The sequence below is a fragment of the Ambystoma mexicanum genome, chromosome 10, assembly GCF_040938575.1.
Source record: "Ambystoma mexicanum isolate Mex_15411 chromosome 10, UKY_AmexF1_1, whole genome shotgun sequence".
NCBI classification, from domain to species: Eukaryota; Metazoa; Chordata; class Amphibia; order Caudata; family Ambystomatidae; genus Ambystoma; species Ambystoma mexicanum.
The window spans coordinates 1,631,193,458-1,631,212,389 of NC_090932.1; the positions used below are offsets into that span (position 1 = coordinate 1,631,193,458).

At 44.9% G+C, this 18,932-nt stretch overlaps 1 protein-coding gene across 11 annotated transcripts in view; it reads left to right on the forward strand.

Moving 5' to 3' along the window:
• Window positions 1-18,932, forward strand: part of ARVCF (ARVCF delta catenin family member) — a 2,420,581-nt gene that overhangs the window by 1,315,055 nt on the left and 1,086,594 nt on the right. The window lies entirely within an intron of this gene.

Here is an 18,932-nt window from a genome sequence, read left to right on the forward strand (position 1 = left end):
GGAGTTTACTTTAAGATCCTGCGCTGTGCACCCCAAGACACGGTAGGCCGCACCCTGGCAACAGGCCGCCTCAACCTGATCTCAAAAGCCAGAAAATCCATCAAAAAATCCCCCGCCTGGCTGCACGGCCACCTTTAGTGGCCACCTCTGACCAATAATTCACCAGAACAGGAACCACACAGGCTTTTCTGAGACGCCCCAACTCTCCGATGAATGCCCACATGCGCAATTCCGCCTCAGCACTGGGGAAACGTTAGCCCCAGTGCAAAAATGCATTGAAAGGAGAGGTTTTTGCCCAAGGGCAAGATTTGCCCCAGTGCTAATACCACACAGAATTGCACTTGTAATAGTGCCAAGGTTTTCTAATATGGCCCAAGTGTTTTTTTTGCACTGGCCCAAACATTGCTCTAGTGCTAATCCCGTGCAAACGTGCAACTGCACCAGTGCAAAGTGTCTGCAATCTTGTGCTGCTTGAGCCGCCGTGGTGCCAGACCCACGCAGTAGTCCCTGCTGCAGCACTAAAAAAATCATGAGCGCCTCACAAAAAATCTACAAAATTGCATGTCATTCATTAGCTGCCATTTGTTCAATAAAAAAGATACATTTATATAGCACTCTTCATTCTGGGGTTCTCCCTCAGCTTCTAAGCGCTGTGAATAACGACTACTAATATCCCCCAATTTAATAACTGTGCTCAATGTACTAAGGTCAGAAGGGTGAAGGACAACATTGACAGGGGGAATTCGACGTGTGCAGGTTTGGGACACTGCCTGAGGCTAGCGCTGAACTCTCTGAGCTACACACCGGATTACCTCTAAAGGTTTTAGCGGGGAAACAGGCACGTAGGTTGCTGGCGCATTTTGATTTGGAAGGCATAGTGCCTAGACCAGGGGCCGGCAACCTCCACATCTCTGGATGTTTTGGACTACGACTCCCATGATCAATGGGCATCTACAAGTCTGGCAATGGCTGATGGGAGTAGTAGTCAAAAGCATTGGAGAGCCAAATATTTCAGAACCCTGCCCTAATCTTTGTCAAATGAAGACACCCCCGCTATCCTGCCAGCCCACCTGTTGGGAATTCTCTCGTGTGCGCTGTAGGACCATCTGCCTTCGTCACACTGTGGAGGGTAACATTAATGTATTTATTTTTGGGGGTTTTATAACAGGCTACCCTGGAGCAGTATGAGGTGTTGGGGCGTGGCCCAAAGAAAAGGATATTGCAGTGAAACACTTTACCATAGCACGCATTGTTTGCAGGAGAACTCTACACATACTTACATGTATGTAAATGTCTATCTTTTTAGCGCTTATTCCCACCTTCGGTTAATTTCAAGGCGCTATTGGAAGAGAGGAAAGCGAGGAGAATATTAGGTTTTGGATGAGGGGGAATAAGAACGGCGAGTTTGGGAGAGAAACCCTGGGACAGGGAAAACAGGGAAAAGAAGCAGGGTCTTGCAGCGAGTTTTTCGTCATGTAGCGCTATGAGGCGGGAAGAGGGATGGATTCAGACAAGCAAGCTGTATTTGTTTCACTGTCCTTGCTATGTCCATTAAGGGTTCTAGACAAAAATTAGTATCATTATGAATGATATACATTTTTCGCATTCCCAAAAAACTTAAAGGGAACTGGAGTTAGTGTAGTTTAGTGTAGGTTACAGGGGTGGGAAATTACAGCGACTTGGGAGCATTAAAAGAAGGAAAAACGTAAGTTAAATCAAAACGGTAGACCCTGGAATCGTTGAAATGTATAGGTACCCACACCATAGTTTCTCTCCATCTCCACCCCCAGCCTCCCAGGTTGGCGCTATTAATACCAGATCACAAGTTGCGGTACCGCTGCAAATCCCCATTTTTTTTGAGTCCGTTGGACTCAATGGGGCATTTTCGGCACAAATGCTATGGCGCTAATGGCGGAAAGTCGGCGCATATTCACCCCCAGCTCAGAGCTGACTTTCCCCCAAACTCGGGATTGGGCGCAGCGGTAATGAGGCGGTAATAGCGTGATGAGACCCATTGTCTGCAAAGAGGCCCACCCGTTTCCCTGAATCCCTCCCGAATGGATGCGTTTGCCTAGTAATAATAATTGAATGGATAATAATAATAGGAGAGGAATTATTAGATGTGATACATTGTTACCAAAAATAAAATGAAAAGGATTGTTGTTATTGGTAGTAGTAGTCTTTTCACCCACTTAGTGACTTGAATTCTCTTGTACTTACTTTCGATCTTAATGAAATGAGAGCCTTATTTTTATTTATTTGTTTATTTATTTTATTTTAACATTTACATATCAATAATTGATCAGTATTTGGATAAAAGGCAACCAGGCAGAGCCCTCGCATTAGCTTCGAATGTACATGAAACTGTTGAAATGACCCCAAAGAACCCTGAGAGGTATAACATTAGCTCCTTCTCTTCCTGGTTTTGTGAATGCACCCTTGTATTTTCTGACCTTTACAGAGCCTTTCTGGGGTGGCCAGCCGTAGTCTCCCAGTGCCAGGAGGGTAGAGGTTCCCCTAATGGGGGTGAAATGCCACAGAGTTAGTTTCACAGAGTGAAAGGATAAGACATATAAACTTTACCATAGGTTGTCCAACTCCAGGCCCCGAGGGCTGTATGCATTCCGGGTTTTCAGGATAGCCCTCATTAATAATGAGCCAAATTTGTATACACTGATTCTAAATGTATGCATATAATTCCTCATGAATATGAATGAGGGATATCCTGAAAACCCGTCAGGATTCCCGCCCTCGAGGCCCGGATTTGGACACCATAAACATTTCTAGATGGAAATCACACTCTATGGGCCCCATTACGACCCTTGCAGTCCCGTAATGAAGGGTGCCGGTACGGGACCAGCACCCTTCATTACGGGAGCGTTGATTACGAGGTGCCCTTTGAGGGACCCGGATCAGACGCCTAGTAAAACCAGACGTCCTTTCCGGGTCCCGCGAGGGGAAGAGGCAGGTAATAACGGGCCATTTGTAATGTGTCCGTTATTACCTCCCTCCTCATTCCCATTGAGCCCTATGGGGAATGACCCGGTTATTCCTCATTGAAGGAACCCGGTAATGGAGAGGTTTTGCGAATGGTACTAGAGAAGGTGAGTCATCTTACTTTAAGAAAACTATACAATATGCAAAACTTTCACAACTTAATATAATTTACAAAACAGTTTATTTGTTATAATTGTTAACTTGAGAAGCTCCCTACTTCTGAAGAGGGGTGAGACCCAAAACGCGTGACGGTAATTAGCGGGTCCTCAACCAACACACATATAACTTGTGTTCTAATCATCAAGAAATTGGTTTGGACATGAAATCTTTTTAAAGTTTGATTGATCTAAGTACTGTATTATGATTTCAACTGTTTATAATGTATGGAAGTATATCGTACTGTCATTTGTGTATTAGTTGGATTATATGAACTGGTTGTTGATTATAAAAAGTTGTCTTGTTCAAATGATTTAATTAATCTAAAGCATATGTGTTTTATAATTATTGAAGAATAATGTAATATATATTTTAAATGTTTTATTGGTTCAACACAATTTTCAACCTTTAACATAGATCCGTTCATCTAACACAAGTCTCAAGAGCCCTCCTTACTCTTGATGAGTGCTATGTAATATTGACAATGTGAATTAAAGACTGTTTGCTGCATGTTACATAGTTGTGGTACACGTCTAGAGTGCGACTTCACTCTGAACAGAATAGAAGGCTGGGCCCGAATCTTGCTTGTGGGGTCCCTTGGTGCTCCTCAACGTAGAAGTTGGTGTTTTCTCCATTGTCTCATTCTACTGGGAATGCCGTACTCCCTGGTCATTGCCTGGGACACCCAGGATTCTCTGACAATCCCCGAGGTTGGACTGTCCAGGTCAAGGCTTCTTTGCTTACCTGGAGTAACCACAAGAAAGCACAGTATCGACAAACCGCAAAATACGGAATTTTGGCTTAATCGGCACAAAGCAACGTATAGAGCTCGCTCACCACTAACCCTGCTAAAAACCTTCAACTCTCCTACAAAACCCGCCACTCAAATGCCAAAAACACACACCTACTTCTAGCACAGCACAAACCAGAAATCACACAGCAACCGGCGCACCGCCTATGCAATCTCATTCCACCCAACACACTAAATCTCCAACACTTTGCCACAGGCACACAAAACAATCCCACATAGACCAACACACCAAAAGAGCACCAAACCCACACCATCCAGAGGCAAACCCTACACACACTGACCTGTGTTTCAGAACGGACGCTACCAACAGCACAGCAAAAAGCTCTCTTATGCTGTCCCCCTCCGTCCCACTAACGAACCCTCCCCAACCCTCTGCCCTTTTCAAAACCCCCTGAGCGTCTGGAGACCAGGAAAATGGAAGCGGCGTGCGGTACACATCAATTTACCATAACTTTTGTCTGGCCTGGATAAGTGTCTATCCATAGGACTCGGTTTTTGCCCCTACGCAGTTGGTTTTGGTGAGGGATGCCCTCATCACTCCCCTTAAAGTCCTCGGGGGAGGGGCAGGGTTTCTTGTGACTCTCCATGCTTTGCTTCTGCTCTTCATTCACGGGAGGGGGGGAAGGGAGTCATTCCGGTCTGAGCATGTGCCGGCCCATTCTTTGGATTTCTGGTATACTTCACGAGTAAGTACTGTGGCGAGGAAGAGGGATGTGGCAGTAATGCTCTGATTACTTATCGGTAATCTTCATTACTCAAAGTCCGACTCGTCCTCCTTGCAGTAATCACGCCCTCCTCTCCGTCCCCGGTGGTAAGGTTGCTCCCGTTCCTTCGGTATAGACAGGAAGATGGGGGAACAGGCCAGATTCTTTATACAGTTGGGGGGGGGTGGGGGCATTAAAGAAAAATAAAACAAAGTGTAGACATTTCTGAGCAAGGGTTCTTTTGGAAGGCTGATCAAGTACTGTGATGGGGAAGAGTTGGACTGGAAGTAATAAATATTACTCGTAAGTAATCGAAGCATTAGCAATTATATTTAATGACTTATGCAGTGAAACATGAAACTAAGGGATACTAACACTATCGTTTCTGTCTGGCTAGTCACCGGGTGGACTGCCTCTCTAAACCTGACTTGTTTTCACTCCCGAATTTTCAATTTCTAACTGAGTTTGATCATTCGCCAACTGGCAGGTCGGTCATAAAAAGTACCCCCCTCCTTCAAAACAGATCCTGCTCTCTGATGAAGGATACCTGCACCTCTCAGACTTTTGTTTTTTACTTACCAAAAAAATGAGTAAAAATGCTTGCGATAGGTTGCCAATTAAGAGTGGTCATGTCCACCAACAGTAAACATTAGGGACGCGGAGCCCATTTTCTTAAAAAATCTTTTGTGGTTTTTCCACTTCAGGAAGCCAGAAGGTGTGAACATCATTTGGGACTTACTGGGCCGGTAAAGGACCTGAACCCTCGTAGAGGTCTTTGCTTTACCCGGGTCTACCTTAGGTTTCGGCTGACGGACCATTCCTGGCCCTGTATATGGGTGATGTGTATATTCAGTCTGACCCTGAACCAAGGGCATCAGATCCCGGAACAGAAGGGGAGAATATAGGAAAGACAAAGTTGAAACAACAAGCAACACTTTTAGTTAAGGCCATATATATTGAGGGAAAAGAAACCTTTCCTGCTTCTCTGGAAATGATCAGAGATGGGTGAATGAGCAAGCGACCCGGAATTAAATTTCATAATCTAGGGATGAAGGAAGAGTGTCCACGGTTAAGGGGGTTTAAAGTCCAAGGCTGACTGTTTATGGGAGGAACTACATCATCAAACAAAGAAAGTGCTGGCAAGAAACAGAATCCAGCAAAAGGAGACCCAACCGCTTCATATTGGGTCTTAAAATCAAAGGGGTGGGAGCGTGTAATTTATTTTCCTTGTTTTCCTGTCTTCCCCAACCTTAGGTGGGTCCTGGAAAAGAAAGCACACAAACAGGTAGCGTGTAAAGCACCTAGACCTAGAGGCAGGGGAAATGGTTTATCAAAGAACCTCTCACACTCATGGTGACAGGTGTAGGTTACTGACTGGATCCCCCCCCTCCACCCTCCGGCTGGTGCCAAGGAAGGACTTCAGGTTACGGTCCACGAGCAGTCATTGCTAAACAGGAAACCTTGATAATGCCTGCTGGTGCGCGTGTTTCCACGTTCCCAGTGGCTGCTGGGTAAAACGGTTGCATACATTAGACCCACGTTTAAACCCAAGGTTTGGTGCGTATTTAAGTACATTCTGCTGCGGGCAATGGCTCTACTAGAAACCCACAAGAAAAGGGACACCGGGGGAATTGCTCAGGTGCATTCTGGCCTTGGGAACTTGGACTTCAAAAGAACTAGCCCCGAAGAAGGGCACCTTAGTCAAGGCGAATCACTCTGGGGTTCGCATATATACACTCAATTACTCACTTATGTACACACACATACATAGACACACAAACTCACTTAGGCTACGATACAATAACTGAATACTTGGCTCACTGTCAAGGCCTCACTCACTCAACCATTGACTCAGTAGCTCAGTCATCCACTCAGCTGGGTCTTCACTGTGAATGCCACTCTCTTTAACTTTCACCCCATCACACAATGATTCATGCGATCCCTCACTCACCCGCTCACTCAATCAGTCATGTAACGACACACTCCCACGATCAATCAATCACTCAGTCAAGTTGCAAACATTGTACTCTACTGACTATCCCGATCGCTATGTTCCTCCGATCAATACCTCTTAACTCTTCCTGTCTCTCACTTTGTTCAGAGAGGAGACAGTGGGCCTCATTAGGACCCAGGCGGTAAGGGGTTTACGGCGGCGTAAACAGCGCCGACCCTTACCGCCTGATTCCGAGGTCCCTTAGCGCCATGGCGGATTTAACACCTGCTTTTAGCAGGTGTTAAAATCCATGGCGCTAAGGGACCATGTTGTTAATTACGCCACCGTAATTTACGGTGGCGTAATTAACGCCTTCCCCACTCCCATCATGCCCTATGGGGCAAAAATGGGAATGGGGAAGGGTAAATGGGGATTGGGGACTTACCGCCCCGCCAACCTCGGAATGGGGCGGTAAGTCCGCCAACCACCATGGCGTAAACGTAGTTTACGCCATGGTGGTAAAGGTACGACCCAGGCGGTAACTTACCGCCTGGGTCGTAATGAGGCCCAGTTACTTCTCTGTGTTGGGTCCACGTCTATGGAACTCTCTCCCCATAGATCTTAGATTAGAGAATTCACATGTATCCGTTTGAAAGCATCTAAAACCCCATCTTTTTCAGAAATGTTCTTTCCCGTGCTCTATTCTGCTGCTTACATTAAGACCTGCGCCTCGATGCAGTTCAGTCTGCTGGGATTCCCCTCTTTGGAGGAGAATATGCCCATGACAAAAGAAATGAAAATGAATCTGGAGAAGGTGACGTACGCGCTAAACGGAGAACATCAGCAGTATCTTTTGGATTGGGACCTGGTGTTGCAATTTCTTAAAAGAGATTCAAGGGCAGCATGGTGCCCTCGTAGCATAAAGCTTTTGGGATTGGCCTAATAGGGGACCGGGATTGGGCATGGGGTGGGAGTGGGGGGGGGGGTGTTCTGGAAGGAGGTGAGGGTTCTGGGTGGCCCCTCATGGTGGACTTAGACTGCCAGCAACATGGAACAGGGGTGGCATGAGCCGGGCGAATTAATGACGCTTAACAAAGGACAGAATTTAAGGAAAAAAGCAGAATTGCACCACGACCTGTTGTGGGGAGGGTGGGGGTTGTTTGGGAGAGGGTGGGGGTAGTTGGGGGGTAAGGGTTGGTTTGTTTACTTGTTTATAAATGTCAATAAAAATTTCAATAAAAAATATGTATTCAGTCATTCCCACACTCAGTCACTCACTCAATCGCTCATGCAACCGCTCATTCCCACACTCGGCCAGTCACTCAATTACTCATGCAAGCACTCACTCTTATACTCAGCCACTTACTCAATCACTTATGGAACCGCTGACTCCCTCACTCGCCCACTACCTCAATCACTCATGCAAGCGCTTACACAATCACTTATGCAACCGCTCACTCCCACACTCAGGTACTCACTCAATCACTTATGCAAACGCTCACTCAGCCACTCACTCAATCACTCAGGCAAGCGCTCACTCCTATACTCAGCCACTTACTCAATCACTTATGCAACCACTCACTCCCACACTCAGCCACTCACTCAATCACTCAGGCATGCGCTCACTACTATACTCAGCCACTTACTCAATCACTCATGCAAGCGCTTACTCCCAGACTCAGCCACTAACTCAATCACTTATGCAACCGCTCACACCCACACTCAATTAATAACATGGTCACTTCCTGAACTTCAGTCTCTTGAGTAGAAGAGCGTTTTATAAAGTCATCTCCTTACAAAGGTAGAGGTTAAATACATGTAGAGGCTCTTAGGAAACCCCCTGATGTTATTGTCGTCGATGGCACTCTTAAAAGCACCCCCGCGGGCTCCACAGTCTTGCGCCCCGCAAAGGCCATGAACCACTCAAGCTTAGAGGACTGTCACGACTCCGCCAAATGCCAGTAATCTGATATAAATGTGACCTGTAGTATGCAAATGGACACCCGCTTATGCAAATCCGCCCCGTGGCATGGACATTAGCATAATGCATATGCAAATCGTAAAGTTGTATTTCCGCGAGCCAGTTCCTAGCTGGTGGGGAGCAGAGGTCAGCGCGCCTGACCTCTGGTGTAAACCTATCAGCGCTTTTGCTTTTTGGAATGGGAAAGTCACGCATTAAGCTTCATTTTTTTCGACCTGCCAGGGCGCTGATCTGAAGAGCAGTGCCCGTTACGGCCATTCCATGCCCCATAATGTATGCGCACCTGACAGATTCAATAAATTGCTCGAATAAAAGATGGGATATCATTTTTCCCTGTCCGGGTTTCGAAGCCAGGCCCCGGCGAATGGATTTGCCATTTCTCGTCCATCGCGCGGATGCGGCTCATTTTCACCGGAATTGGATCTCCGGTGATTGACAGCCGCGCCTCGGGTAGACCTCTGAAGGCTGCTCCATCAGGGGGACATTGTGCTCAGGTCGATGAAGGCGGCCCTGGACGGAGACAGGAACAGATAGAACTTCCTGGGCGCCTTCTGCAAACAAGCACCAGTTTCGGCTCCTCTCTAGGCATGGCAAAGGCACATGCCAGGCACTGCCATACTGGTATCAACTGGCCATTGATGGTAGCAGGTGCAAAAGGGTGCGAGCACCTAGGCATCTAATAGCAGTGCCTGGCAAATGCCTAATACTTAAACACAAGACAAAACTGTTTGCTTTGCCAGTACTTGTTTTTAACCGGACTTCAGTGAAAGACGTGCATACTGCTTATACATCGAGTGCTTAAAGGCAGATCTGGTTAAAACATTTGTATCACACCAGCAGCCGGTTTACAGCTTTAATTAAGTTATTAACTCTCAGAAGACAGCTTTGAGAAAATGCTGGCAGGCACTTCCAGTGCAAAGTTTGATGGTAAGACTTGATTAACACGCGCTCAAAGAGATGCCAGGAGGTTGTTTTGGGCAGGGAGGGCAGGAACTCGGTGGGAATGGCTATAGGGATTAGCATGGTCATGGGCAGTCAATGGGTGGGCAAAAGACCGAACAACGCCTACATGCTTTGTGCCCCTCCTCATATGCCATTTCTCCCTATCTGTATCCTACGGCAATATTGTCGGCTCTCAGATGGCGCTAAACCGCCACCAAATAGCCCAAACTCAAAATGGTCCCGTTTTCCATTCGTTTTCAAATACATGAACTCAACCTCAGCTGCAGTCCTCCCATGAGCCCCCAGTGACAGTAAATGTCTTGCAATTTACTCTCATTATAAATCGTCATGCATACGTTTATTTCTGATAAAATCATTAAGCCATGAAAAATCAGTATAAAAATAAGCAATAAGCATGTGAATCTCACAGCCACAATAATACAATTAATTTAAACGATTACCTATAATGCTTAAAACGACAACAAAATACTGTATAGTCACCTTTATATAGTGGTCCAAGTGTACGAAAAGAAGTAATGGAACTATGTCCCCTGCTGGCCTGGCCACACTCTCCCTAAACCCCATTGCCAGGCCCCCTCCCACGCGTCATCAAAACCCCAGACAAAGGCACCTGTTAAGAGAATGTTCAGTGCACTCCACTGAAGTGCAAGATTCAACTTCTTCCTACACTTTTATTTTAAAACAAAACCATTCCGGAACTGTTTCTTTTGAAAATAAAAGTATCAGAAACAAAACTTAATGAAACAAAGTAGAGGAAAAACGCTCCCGCCCACTTCGACCACTGCCTTTATAATCAAACCTTCAACAGAAATTTGTCAAAGCCCCAACAAACTCTCAGGGGCGCCATCTGTAGAAAGGGGTCCAGTTTTACAATGCATGGACTCAACCTTAGCTGCAGTCCCCCCATGGGCCCCCAGCGACAGGTGATCTTTTGCAATTTACCTGCATTTAAAACATGTTAGTGTTCTTTTCCCCACTCCAGCTTATTTATTTATTTATTTATTTTAGTTTAGTTTTATCACCTGCATACCCAACTAATAATTGAGGAGCGTATGAAATTCCAGTTAAATCCATTTCACGTAATGGAGTGTAGCCCTTTCAATAACACATGTTGTGTCCTTTTCACCTCAATCCATCGTATCAGATTTCTGGATTTGTTTTTCTGGGAATCGTACCAAAATGTCGACCTGACAATTGCGATTGCCGAAAAAGCAGACTTTTTTTTTACACCCCTTACACCACATATATATGTGGGTGGTATAGAATATAATATTAATATGTGGGGTTGCGGGATTCCCCCCGCATATATATGTGATGTAAAGGGTTAAAAAAAGAAAAGTCAGCATTTTTTTCGGCCGTCACAATAATCACGTAGATCAGTTTTTCTGCATGTTGCTGTTTTTTAAACAAACCATTCCTCCCTTTTTTATTATAAAACAGAGATATTTCAGTTGATTCCCCCTTTTGCTCCCTCTCACCTTTGACCCCCTTTTATCTTCCCCTTCCTTAATTATTTTTTATTCCATCTTGTTTTCCTTCTTTTGTAATACTTTTCTCCATCTTGCTGATTATTATTAGAATATTTACATTTTAATTTGGCATGCGGTTTTGTACTCTTTGGGGACGATTCATGGAAAAGTGCACATTTGTCCTGCAAAGGCTGCACGCTGAAAACGACACTGCGCGCAGAATAAAAAAAATGCGTTCCCCGCATATTCATAGACTTTCTTGCGCAAAGGAACTGAATACGCAAGTATAGGCCGGAATGCCCCTGACATACCCCCACGCACAGCAAAAACAGCCAGAACAGCTACCTTTGTGTGCTCCCCTGGATGCAAATTCACACACCCTTCAAACATTGTGTTGGGTCCCGTGCAAGTAGTCCTGCATCTCGGGAATGATGAGTGTGTGTGCTTGTGCAGATCTTAAAGGTCTGGAAGCTGTGTGTTGAGTGAAGCACGCTGAGAGGTAGGCCGGTGCCGCATTGTTCTGTGCTTTGTGGCTTTGAACAAGTGATTTAAGGGCGATATGCCATGAAATGGGGAGCCAATGTATGTTGCGTCTGGTGGATGAGATGTGGGCACGCCTGGGTATGTTAAGAGCAGCCCTGATGGCGTTATTCTGGGTTACCTGAAGTTTATCAATGTTTCTTTGGCTCATTCCGAGGTAAAGGGCATTGCAGTAGTCAATGTTAGATAAGATGAGGGTTCTGGTGAGGATCAGGCAGTTGTCCATTGTTAAGAAGGGACGGCAAGCAGTGATTAGTTTACACATATACGCAGATGATGAGACTACGGAGTTGGTTTGTCTGTTGAGCGAGAGGGTGGAGTCTAGGTAAATTCCGAGGGTTTTAGTGACATTGGTGACCTTGATGATATTACCATCAATGTTGAAAGCCTCATATTTATTGTCAAGTTTAGAGAGTTTGGACTGAGAGCCTAGGATGAGTAACTCAGTTTTCTCATCATTTAGGCAGAGACCGTGGTGGGCCATCCACGCCTGGATGACAGTTTAAACTGCGTTGAGAGCTTTGACATCGGTTACATAATCACCAGTGATAGGGATGAGTATCTGGTGTCGTTTGCATAATTTGTGTAGATAACACCCAGATGGTCAAGAATATCAAAGAGTGATTTAGTAAATACGTTATAGAGCGTAGGTGATATGCACGAGTCTTGTGGGACTACCAGGGGACGTGAGCTGGGTCAGCAGCGTCAAGAGGTGAGAAGACCCTCATGGATCTGTTAGCAAGGAATGAGCTTATCCAAAAGGTAGCTGCATCGGAAAAGTGGACGGCAGTTTTGAGGTGCTGGCAAAGGATTTGGTGATCAACCAGATCGAAGGCGGTGGACAGATACAGTAGGAGTAGGAGCGCTTGTTTTCCCTTGTCTTTCAGATCCTCAAGTTAGTGAACTGATTACTTCCGACATTAACCCAGGAGGGTACATGAGGATAAAATCCCACTATTGGGGTATTTCTTGGCAGAATTTCAATTTAAGGGCCGGAAGCGTGCAAGTAAGACGTATGTGCTTGGGTGGAGAGAGATGACGATGTTGGAAAGAAACGCAGCTGAACAGGTGCTGACTGCAGGGGTGGTGCAAGAATGTGGAGAAATAATAAGAGAGTTTCCAGAAGTGTTTAAGGAAAACCTGGTTGTTTGAAGGGGTATGTTAATATTATTAAGCTTAAGAAGGACGTCAACCCTTGTGTGGCCAGAGTGTGAAATGTTCAATTAACCTAAGGAATGATGTCAAAAACTAAATCAAACGGTTGCGTGAGAATAGAACCCGTAGAGAGTGCTGAGTGGGTAAGTCCCCTAGTGGTGGCAAGGAAATCCAATGGGGAGTTGCGTCTGTGTGTAAATTTGAGGGCAGTGAATAGATGTGTGACAGCCGCAAGGCCTCCATTACCAAACATTAGCGAGATGGTGGTTCTGCTGGGAAAGGCCACAGTGTTTTGAACAATTGACCTTGCCTCAGAGTACTATCAGATCAGGCTGCATTACTCGTCTAAAGACATCATCACATCCATTAGTCAAGAGGACCTATTTAGATGTAACTGGATGCCTTTTGTACTGGTATCAGAGGGGCTGTCTAAAGCTGTTTGGTGAGATTGACAAGGTTTTTAATTTTCATGATGACATATTATTTGGGGTTGAAGATGTGGGTGATCATGATAAAACACTGAGGAACGTTTTGAAATACTGCAAGAGAGGGGTTTGACAGTGTGTTTTGATAAATGTACGTTTAAACGTGAGTCCATAGAATACCTGAGACATGAATTAAGCAGGAAGGGAGTAAAACCAAAAGAATAGTTTTGAGTGCCACCAGATATGCTTCCAGGCCGTCCAGTAAAGATGAAGTGCTATCATTTCTAACACGGGTTGAATCTTACCTCATGTTTGTAAGGAACTTCTCGCATTAATGGGAGAAGATGCGTGACTTAACCAAGAGGGTGGTTAAGTTTGAGTGGACGGACTAATGCAAATGATAATTTGTGAGGATACAAGAGATGATTGGCAATGCTGTCTATTTGGCACAATTTGACACCAGTTTGATCTGCATAGGCACCACTGACGCCAGTCACGAAGGGTTTGGTGTGATGTTGTCCAAGAAATGTGGGGAGTCGGTGAAGGTAATCAGCTTTGCCTCTAGGAAGTTGAAGGGACCAGAGTTGAGATACTCTGATATTGAGAAAGGGACATTGGCCTGTGTGTGGTCGGTAGAAAAGCTCATGTCATATGTAGGGGGATCGACATTTGTTTTGAGGAGGGGCCACAAGCCCTTGAAGGCAATCCTGGAAGAAAAGGGTTTGGATACAGTGTCCAGACAGGTAGCTTCTTGGGTTACTCGGTTGCAGCCCCTTAACTTCAGTGTTGAGGTGGTCCAAGGAAGGAGCAATAAGGCTGCTGACTGTCTTGAGTGCAGAGGACCGCTGGGCTGAGCACATTTTTCTGACAACAGATTTATTTCCAAGGCGGACTGGGATACGGAGTGTGCGAGTGATGAGTCCATACAAGGGGCCATTAGAGAAATTTCAGATGGGTGGAGGGGTAAGACGAAGTTGACAGAGTCATTAAAAGACTTTTGTCAGGTGAGAAATGAGTTAAGTGTGAATCGTTAATTTCACATGTTACCAGGATATGCTAATGTTATTTTGCATTTGTTATCTACAGGGGGCAGTGTGTGGTGTTCTGACTTGGCCTTGTTTGTGGTCAATGCAGAATGTTATGGCTGAAGCATTCCAGCATGAAGTTCTGGGATGCTCCAGGGTTCTGGGAGAGTCCATTGGACTAGAGCTGTGGATATGGGAGCAGCCGAGATTTGTTGCACAGCTTGATGAATAAACCTATTTGAAGTCATCATTGCTGTGTGCGAGTATCCTTACACAGCAGTCACCCTCCTGCAAAAGAGTGACCCTGGGCTATTCCACATCTCTCCCCGCATCAGTGCCTAAAAATCTGTAAACACGGGGGGGGGGATTTGCTGAGGAGGCTGTAGACCCAGGTCTTTTGGTTGTAGCCCCGGATAGAAGCTCATAGTCTACAAACAAAATGCTAGCTAGCCCCAAGTTCTGACATTCCCGACATTAGCGCAGCCCCGGATCTTTTCCAGATGTAGCAACACCCCTGATTAGTTGCCCTGCCCTTTAATCACCCTTGAGCAGCCTTGTCTTCCTTTGGAAATGAAGGGTTGTGGACCTGGTGTTGTTCCTGCTCTTTTTCCCTCTCGCTCCCAGGCAAATGTATCCATCAGGGAGAGCGAGCTAAGGATCAGGCGGGCCTGACCACAGACTCCATTGGAGCAGAGGTGCTAGTCTTTGACCCCTCTGTCCCAGTCCCTTGTTCACGGTGCTCCCTAAGTCCTCGCCCACTGGTAGAGATCCTGTTTCTTTTCAATGGTAGCCCATTGCCTGCAGCCCAATCCTCATGTTCACCGTCCTTCCCTTTATCCTCCCCTCCACCTTATTTTGCCTCACAGCGCTTTGAAGTGCCCTGAACGCTGAGTTCAGGCTAAACAAGAAACCTACACACAGAATTGCGAAAGTCTGGCCCACATACCCTGGGTGTAGGTGTCATTCTTCACTGCCGGCACGGTTGGGTTCTCACCATGTCCCAAACAATTTCACTAGAGAAGATGTCCTAAATATTGCCAGTTACACCCCCCACCCCACTCCTTTAATAAGCCTGTGCAGAGCCCGCTAACAGAGTGAGGAACAATCTGGTCCAGGTTTTACACATTTGATTGCGCCCCCTTTTGGCAGAAGAGGGCACTTCTGCATATATTTATGCTTCTCCGGTCCTTCTCAAATAGGATGGACTGTGATTGTGTGTTTGCACTCCATGTTCCCCCCTATATTATTATTATATCTTATAAGTTGATGCATTTTAAGAGCACAATAAATGAATGAATACAGAGAGATGGAGTGAATTGTCCTGGGCCACACAAATGTTCCCACCTGAGAAACCATCATTGACCACCTGCCTTATGGCCAATTTTTGAGAATTCACAGTAATTGCTCAGAAAAGCAGGAATTAGATGTACATGCTGCTAAACTCAAGGTACGGCTGACTCAACGAGGATACCCCAAAAAACTGATTAGGAATAATTTAAAGAGGGCAGCTAACACCCATAGGGATATATGCCTTGTCCCCCGAGAAAGGATCAAAATGACAGATTAGTACGTGTGACTACGTTCAACCCAATTAGCAATTAAATCAAAAAAATCGTCAACAAAAATTGGAACCTGGTGAAAAAAACAGGGAACCTGTCAAAAAAGCCTATGTTTGCCTTTAAAATAAGTGGCAACTTAAGATAGAAATTGATCCACACATATCAAGACACCATGAGAGAACAAACTGTTCTAAACCAATGGGAATAATTGTCTTACTAAAAACGTGATTTACATCATCATGTGTCCGTATCACTTAGTCTATGTACGTAAGACTAGTAGACAAATAATACAAAGGATATCCGAGACAGATTGTGAATCCGGAATACAGTAGCTGATAAACCACTAGTAGAGCATTTTGCACGGTTGAACCATAAAGATACTGATTTGAAATGGTTCATACTGCAGGCCATCAAACCACAGGCACGCGGGGGGGATATGGCCACGACCCTTCACAGGATTGAACAGCGCTGGATTTATACACTGGATACAGTGCGACATGGATTAAATGTTTTAGTTGAATGGAACAAACTGATCAGTAAATAAACATAAAAACAGAGGGTTGCCATATGGTCAGTCGACAACCCTACACCTAACATCTATGTTACAAGAGAAACTATTATGCATAGCAAGTAGTCCAGTGAATTATGTGCCCCATTGCGGGTATTAGTGAGAGTTCCTTGCTTTATGATCTATTAAACACAAGCAGGCTTTGATCAAATGACTTAATAATTAGTATAACGTATTGCATAACCGTAGATGCAACTGACGGACCCATTTTTTGCCATCACAGTATGTCTGCATAGATATGAAATGGATAACTAGCATATATGTCAGTTTGGACAGTTCCGAATTCATCCAGGACGATCTCTCATGGTAGAAAAAGCAACCCGGAATTAAAAAATCACGAGGTAATGACACTCTGCGTTGTTAGTAAACAAACGATGGATATTTCTTCACCACATTTGGACCTTCACCCTCGAAAAAGAAGATTGACATAAAATTGTGAATGTTGGTGTCATCAAACAAATGAGGGACTACATCTCCCATCATATGTGGGTGTTTCGACCCCGGAGGGTCCTTCTCAAGGCAGGCATAGATAAGGTGGTCTTAAGGGAAGTTGGCACAGAGAGTTCAATGGATGCCGTGTGGCAGTGTGTTCTAGTAAATTTACGGTACATGTTCTTTGGCTAATGGCTTCTTGCTTCGTCTGTGAAGCACACCTGAAGCAAGACGGCATTAGCCAAAGAACATGTACTGTACATTTACTAGAACACACTACCACACAGCATCCATTGAACTCTCTGGGGCAACTTCCCTTAAGACCACCTTATCTATACCTGCCTTGAGAAGGACCCTCTGGGGTCGAAACACGTGTTGGCTGACCACTTTTAGACTATGGGCCTCATTACGACCCTGGCGGTATGGGGTTAATGGCGCCGGTAGAGCTGCTGGCGCCGTTAACCCCATGCTACCTCATTACGAGGTCTGCTCGCGGGACCCGCTCAGGACGCCTTGTTTTACCAGACGTCTTTAGCGAGTCCCGCAAGTGGCCCAGAATGCTAACAACGGGCCCGTCATTAACAGGCCCATTGTTAACATGCTCCCCATTCCCATTGAGCTCTATGGCTCAAATGGGAATGAGGATTAATTTTTCCAGGGTCCAAGAAAAGGACAATTATCGGGTCCGCCAAGGTCGGCATGACCCGGTTATTGCCCTTTTCTTGGACCCGGTAAAAAATCATTACCGGCGGCATGGTCGTAATGAGGCCAGGGTCGTAATGAGGCCCTATGTGTCTACACAATTGACAATAAAAGAAACCCACACTAAGACACACCAACCAGCGTGAGATTCCTCTTACCTATAAAGGTTTAACACAAAACCTCCAGTTGCAAGGTAACCAGGACTTTCTGCAATTTTCATACAAGAGGTGCTGGGTTATCCTCTTCCAACCTGTGACCTTGCAGAGTCCAATTGAAAAAAGCAAAACACATACAAAGAGCGCAGCACAGGAGTGTTCAATATCTAGAACCTCTTCTTCTCCACTACTATCCTTTTTATAAATGATGTCTAAAACCCCAAAAAAACAAAAAGAGACGAGGAGGGGCTTAATGGCAAAGGGATTTGTCCCCTAAACTAACTAGCATTCAAGCTTTAAACCTAGGAACCCCACTGCCTTTATGTTATCTCTTCCAATCATGATTAAGAACACCTCCTACCCACAGTCGCTAACCCATTAGAGGACTGCGTAATGAATAACTACAAATTGAAAATATAATTAATTGTATTCATAAACATACATCAATATCATAAAACCACATAGAATCTAGTAAACATTACCCAAAATGTGAGCAAAGTGACAGGTGCAAGTGCAAATCACAACGTGAAAAGTTACATAGAGATAAAAAAACTTTTTTTCTATAATCACAAATTCAAGTAAATCAATTAAAGTGCAATACTCTCAAACTGCGTCGGGTACTAAGCAGAAAACTCCTAATATTGGCAGTTACTATCCTTGTTCTTGTTCATCAATGACTGGGTGAATCCTTCTCACATGGGATAAAAGGTTCTAGCAAAATGTAATATCTTTTTTGCAGGTGCTGTTCATCATTCCAGCGTTACGAGAATCCAACATGTTTCGTTCTTTTATCGTTAACACAACCATTTTAAGAACTTCTTCAGGGGAACTCAACGTATAAGTACGACTGTACGCACTATATTCATCAGAAATTATTTTAAAAATTGTATGCAGGCGTTCTTCCCAAAATCTAGAAAAGACAACACAAATAAACAGCTATCATTAGTGATGTTGTTTACATAAGATGCCATATCAAATAGGAGTATTAATCCCCCAATGTAGGCTAACCATGAACGTGTATCTTTTTAAACATTCAACGGTTCGGTGGGAGTATCTTCACAGTAGATTCCAATCTGTTGGAACAACACACATCATAAGGAAATCAGTGAAACCACGCTCATCCAATCCTTAAGTTTGAAAATACATTAGGCTCCTAATTACACATGCATATATTTGAGAGTGCCTTCTAGCCCATTTACCAACTAAAATCATGTTACTGTCCACATACACAAGGCCACTTGTCACTAGTTCACGTTCTTCTCTTGCCGCTAAACACTGTCAGCCAGTTTGGTGAATACACTGGTATAGTGACTGTTTACATCAATTAGCTTAAATTGCTTGCGCGTCTTATCAAACA